Source organism: Oncorhynchus gorbuscha, linkage group LG04 (assembly GCF_021184085.1).
Source record: "Oncorhynchus gorbuscha isolate QuinsamMale2020 ecotype Even-year linkage group LG04, OgorEven_v1.0, whole genome shotgun sequence".
NCBI classification, from domain to species: domain Eukaryota; kingdom Metazoa; phylum Chordata; class Actinopteri; order Salmoniformes; family Salmonidae; genus Oncorhynchus; species Oncorhynchus gorbuscha.
The window spans coordinates 29,643,933-29,649,932 of record NC_060176.1 but is presented as its reverse complement, the minus strand read 5'-3'; the positions used below and the strand labels follow the sequence as shown (position 1 = coordinate 29,649,932).

The window sequence follows — 6,000 nt, the reverse complement described above, 5'->3', positions numbered from 1 at the left end:
ATCAAATTATGGTCAGATTTGCCAAATGGAGGGCGAGGGAGAGCTTTGTATGCGTCTCTTTGTGTGGAGTAAAGGTGGTCCAGAGTTTTTTCCCCTCTGGTTGCACATCTAACATGCTGATAGAAATTTGGTAAAACGGATTTAAGTTTCCCTGCATTAAAGTCCCTGGCCACTAGGAGTGCCACCTCTGGGTGACTGTTTTCCTGTTTGCTTACGGCAGACTACAGCTCATTGAGTGCGGTCTTAGTGCCAGCATCAGTCTGTGATGGTATGTAGACAGCTTTTTCACAGTTTTGTTTGGTTTACCCTCGACGGCATTGCAGGGGAAACCCAGATTGGGAATACCTGCTGTCGATAATAGTTATTCCATGTAAAATATAATTTCCATAACCATATATATTGTTGTTTCAGCTGCTGAAGCTGGTGTATAAAACCAAAAGTAAAATATGCAAAAACATAACTTAAGAGTGGGAAGCATAGAAATAGCACACATAGAACAGATATACAGCTTCTTAAACTTATTTTCAAGGAGAATGATATATCTATAGCTCACATTTCTATGTGAATTTGGTCTGGTCGCCCCAAAAATGACATATTGCCACCTTAAGAAAATCAAGCAATAATTAAATGTTCTGAATTAGACTCACATTAATTTCAATATTTTACCCAGATTTTAGCAGAGATGCAGAGAAGCATATTTAATTTATTTAAAAAAAGAACCACCAGTCAGGACGATACAGACAGCTCAAGAGGTATGCTTAAATATCCAGAAAAATACTTTTTTTTTTTTTTTTTACATATAATTAGCATAATGATTATGACTCTAGAGTGCAGGAAACTGCTATATCATTTGTTTGGAAAATGCAACCTTCTCCAACTTCAGGACGGGTGTCCTACTGCCCTCCAGCCATCCTCACGTACTTTGTGCCCCCTCAGATTGTTGGGGTACATGACGCCTCTGTATATGATCATATCCAAATGTAAGCAAGGTTTGAAATGATTATGTTTCATATCTGTTTGAGCTTCTTGTGATCAATTTGCAGTCTACAAATTATTTTTCATTATGTTCAGGCAGCGGCCACCCTGAACATCTTCTTTGAATTCATGATCTCTGCCCTAACCCCTGTGGAGATTTCAGAGGATTTGACAAGCTTAAACAACATGATGAAACTTCCACCGAGCCCACAGTAATGCATCAGTTAGTAAGTGGAGCTAAATACCATATTGCTTACACCTTTCAAGCCCTTTCATATCTCCACAAATGCATAGGGTGTAGTAGGGTCTAGGGCAGGGGTGTCAAACTCATTCCATGGAGGGCCTAGTGTCTGCTAGTTCTAGTTTTTTCCTTACTAATTAATTAGTGACCTTAATTTATCAATCGAGGACAAGGGATGAGCGAAAACACGCAGACAATCGTCCCTCCGTGGAATTAGTTTGACACCTGTGGTCTATTTGGGATTGGGCCATAATGTCTGTTGAATTTGCGAACACTAGAGGTTGTAGTGTACTCGCAAATATCCTCCTCTCTCTCTCTCAGGGCGCAAGTGAGTGAAAGGCTCGCGGTGCGATGATAGTCACTGGTTGAAAGCGAACAGCTGTCTTCCCGTACCCACTGTGCATCGATGTCGACCGGCAAATGGAACAGGTATAGAAGTTATAGAGACCAATAATAAGGGATTCGATAACCCCAATCATTGGTCACGGCGATCGATCGGTCAAGTCCCGCCAGGGGGATAGTCCCGCCAAGGAAGATACATCAAGGCATATCCATCGCAACAGTTCTGTCATCTGAGGACAGCGCAAGAGGTATGCGGGTTAGTGATATGATTTTGATGTAGCCTGTTCGCGAGCAAATGAGGAAGCGCAGTGTTATTGACGAGAATGTTCTGATGGCTGCACTCATGCATAGAAAACTTAGAGAGACGTGTTTGTATGAACAACTAGATGATACGTACGTACGTTACCCAAAATAATCCCATACTGTAGTTTATTTAGGTAGGCTAACCCGATATAATCAACAACTCTAGCATAATCCAGAGCAATCCATAGAGCTGGAGCTTTCTCTGTGTTTCTATAGGCCAATGCTATAGAAGCTGTTCATATTATTGGATTGCAGAGTCAGAGATCTACAAGAATAATAAAGCCTTGTATAGAAGAGTTGGAGAAGGTGATACAATATAAATACATACGTTATAAGGAACAGTCATAGGCTATTATTGTGCCTTCCAGAGAGTTGGAACTGGACATTTTGGAATCTTTTGTGGGCAAATCCAATACTTAAATCTAAATCTTCTGCTTTTTGTGACCTCTTTGTCTGAATCTCAAGCCTTTACATCTCTGACCCCTTCCTGGCTGGGCTCTAAGCTGCACAATCTCTGTCTTTACCCATTTCAACACTGGTCAACAAGGAGAGAGAGAGAGGTGAGCTGGGTTCAGAAATGTCATTATTTGTTGTGTTGAAGTGTGTGTGTGTGTGTGTGTGTGTGTGTGTGTGTGTGTGTGTGTGTGTGTGTGTGTGTGTGTGTGTGTGTGTGTGTGTGTGTGTGTGTGTGTGTGTGTGTGTGTGTGTGTGTGTGTGTGTGTGTGTGTGTGTGTGTGTGTATTGGACATAAGCCAGTGTAGATATTAGTTTAGAGTCCTGCTGAACCAATGTCACCCATTTTGTTTGTCATCACCGCATATACAGTATAAAGCGCCCCCAGATCTTTTTAGATGATCACCACAGTCACTACCTGCTGCAATACTTCTACGGTTATTCCTGGAATGAATACCAACTGCCTTGCAGGAAAGGGTTTAGGCAGATATGATCCAAACATTTATTTTTTGGTCAAAGGTTACACAAGGGAAAAATCTAATCTAGTTACTTTGTTTCCCCAAATAAAATTTAAAAAACCACTGTTTGTTTCTGTGTGGCTGTGAGTTATATCAGCTGTGTGCGAGAAGGGCGGGGACTGTGATGGGGTGGTTATGAGATTTCAAGTTGAGCTATGGTTGTGGGTTCTGAGAAAGTAGTTAATTTAAGGATCAAGGATATCATGTTTTGATTGTGGGGGAAAGGGGGGGGGTGGTTGTTTTGATGGACCTCAGTGTTTTTATGATGTCTTAGTCCTGCGGTTTCCAAGGGTCCTCTGATGATCAGAAGGAAGTCATCATTCTTCTTTGCTGACAGACATGAGAAAAATTGACTTTCTCATCTCTCTCTAAAGTGTCCCAGAGTGGGCAGGTTTACTTTCAGTCTCTGACTGCACACACACAGATTTGAGTGTGCAGTTTGTCTGCGTGTATCCCCTCTCTCTCTGCCAGAGCCATCACTGATTATGACCCCTGGTCACCTTAACCCTAGCTCCCTCGCTTGTCTGTCAGATGGAGAACACACACATACAGGTAACTGCCAAAATGAAGGAAACATCAACATAAAGTGTCTTAATAGGGCGTTTGGCCACGACAAGCCAGAACGGCTTCAGTGCACCTTAGCGTAGATTCTACAAGTGTCTGGAACTCTATTGGAGGGATGCGACACTATTCTTTCACATTAAATTCCATCATTTGGTGTGTTGTTGATGGTGGTGGAAAACGCAGTCTCAGGTGCTGCTCTAGAGTCTCCCATAAGTGTTCAATTGGGTTAAGATCTGCTGACAGACGGCCATGGCAAATGGTTTACATAATTTTCATGCTAATAAAATTATTCAGTGACGACTCAAGCCCTCTGGATGGGGGCATAGCCATGGTAGCCAAAATAATCGCCTGCCCAGAAATTTTAAACATAATCCTAAGCCTGATGGGATATGAATTGCTTAATTTACTTATTAACCACACCTGTGTGGAATCACCTGCTTTCAATACACTTTGTATCCCTCATTTACTCAAGTGTTTCCATTATTTTGGCAGGTACCTGTATGCGGCACTGTATAGACAGGTTGATGTTTGGCAACAAAACCAATGCGTGCACAACTATGGGGCAAAACAGACGGGGTTTGCTTAGATTGAGAACACGTAGACTATTTTGTCTCAATGTCTATTGAAAACATATACATTTGCACAATGAGCACTTGTTGTCTCTCAAATATATTGTTACAGTTGTTGATTAGCCAGCTTGCGAATTTGAGCCATAATTAGCATAGACATGACATCAGTCAAAACAAGACATTGTATCAATAACAAGATGCAGTACAATGAGCTGAAATGAACCACCTACGATTCCCCACCAGGCAGCTTCTTGTCATTGTTGATAGCTATCTGATCATTCAGTATCATAACAACCCATCTTTTATTTTATTTATTTATCTTGCTCCTTTGCACCCCAGTATTTCTACTTTGAACATTCATCTGCTGCACATTCAGCTACTGAAAATCTACCTTTCCAGTGTTTAAATTGCTATATTGTATTTACTTCGCCACCATGGCCTATTTATTGCCCTACCTCCCTTATCTCACCTCATTTGTTCACATTGTATATATACTTGTTTTCTACTGTATTATTGACTGTATGTTTGTTTTACTCCATGTGTAACTCTGTGTTGTTATGTGTCGAACTGCTTTGCTTTATCTTGGCCAGGTCGCAGTTGTAAATTAGAACTTGTTTTAACGGTCGTCGGTGGAAGAAGGTGAGGACCAAACCGCGGCGTGGTACTTGTTCATGTTATTTACTTAAACTGAACAACATCAAAAAAAAGAAAGGAGGAAAAAAACCACAACCGAAACAGCTCCGTCAGGTGCAAACCACACTAAACAAGGGTAAAAACAGGCTGCCTAAGTATGGTTCTCAATCAGGGACAACGATTGACAGCTGCCTCTGATTGAGAATCATACCAGGCCAAACACAGAAATACCAAATCATAGAAAAAAGAACATAGACTGCCCACCCAACTCACGCCCTGACCATACTAAAACAAAGACACCACAAAGGAACTAAGGTCAGAACGTGACACTTGTTCTCAACTTGCCTACCTGGTTAAATAAAGGTGAAATAAATAAAAATGAACATTGAAGTGCACACATAATTTTAGTGACGTTGTCAGCCAATCTGTCTATAAAATCTGTCAGAAAAATCTGTTATTCAACCCGAGGAAGAATCTAAATGCCCACACAGAGAATTCTGTGAAAGTTCCTTCATACGCTTTCTGTACATTGTATCCATAAGACATTTCATGTATTTTGCATGCTGTGCATTAGGATTGATTATCACTTTTGAAATGGAGCTCTCATCATTACAACACAATTTTAAAGGGCCATATTTAAAGGGCCATATTTAAAGGGCCATAGGCACATACATTGCATCCGGAAAGTAATTCGGACCCCTTCACTTTTTCTACATTTTATTACGTTATAGTCTTATTCTAAAATTGATTTTCTACATCAATCTACACACAATAGCCCATAATGACAATGCGAAAACAGGTTTTTAGAAATGTTTGCACATTTTAATAAAAATGAAAAACAGTAATACCTTATTTACATAAGTATTCAGAGATTTGAAATTGAGCTCAGGTGCATCCTGTTTCCACTGATCATCCTTGAGATGTTTCTACAACTTGAATGGAGTCCACCTGTGGTAAATTCAATTGATTGGACATGATTTGGAAAGGCGCGCGCACACACCTGTCTATATAAGGTCCCACAGATAACAGTGGATGTCAGAGCAAAAACCAAGCCATGAGGTCAAAGGAATTGTCTGTAAAGCTCGAGACAGGATTGTGTCGAGGCACAGATCTGGGGAAGGGTACCAAAAAATGTCTGCAGCATTGAAGGTCCCCAAGAACACGGTGGCCTCCATCATTAAATGGAAGAAGTGTGGAACCACCAAGACTCTTCCGAGAGCTGGCTGGTCAGCCAAACCGAGCATATTGGGGGAGAAGGGGCCTTGGTTAGGGAGGTGACCAAGAACCCAATGGTAACATGACAGCCCGCTTGGAGTTTACCAAAAGGCACCTAAAGGACTCTCAGACCATGAGAAACAAGATTCTCCGGTTTGATGAGACCAAGATTGAACTCTTTAGCCTT

At 41.1% G+C, this 6,000-nt stretch overlaps 1 protein-coding gene across 2 annotated transcripts in view; it reads left to right on the top strand.

Moving 5' to 3' along the window:
- Nucleotides 1–1,579: 1,579 nt before the first annotated feature.
- Nucleotides 1,580–6,000, top strand: part of LOC124033946 (LARGE xylosyl- and glucuronyltransferase 2-like) — a 206,583-nt gene continuing 202,162 nt past the window's right edge. Inside the window, exons 1-2 of one of the 2 annotated variants that reach the window (XM_046346472.1) lie at nucleotides 1,580–1,806; nucleotides 2,327–2,421. The gene's annotated coding sequence lies outside the window, so the exon portion shown is untranslated. The remainder of the gene's footprint in view (nucleotides 1,807–2,326; nucleotides 2,422–6,000) is intronic. The other variant, XM_046346473.1, reaches the window with a different exon arrangement.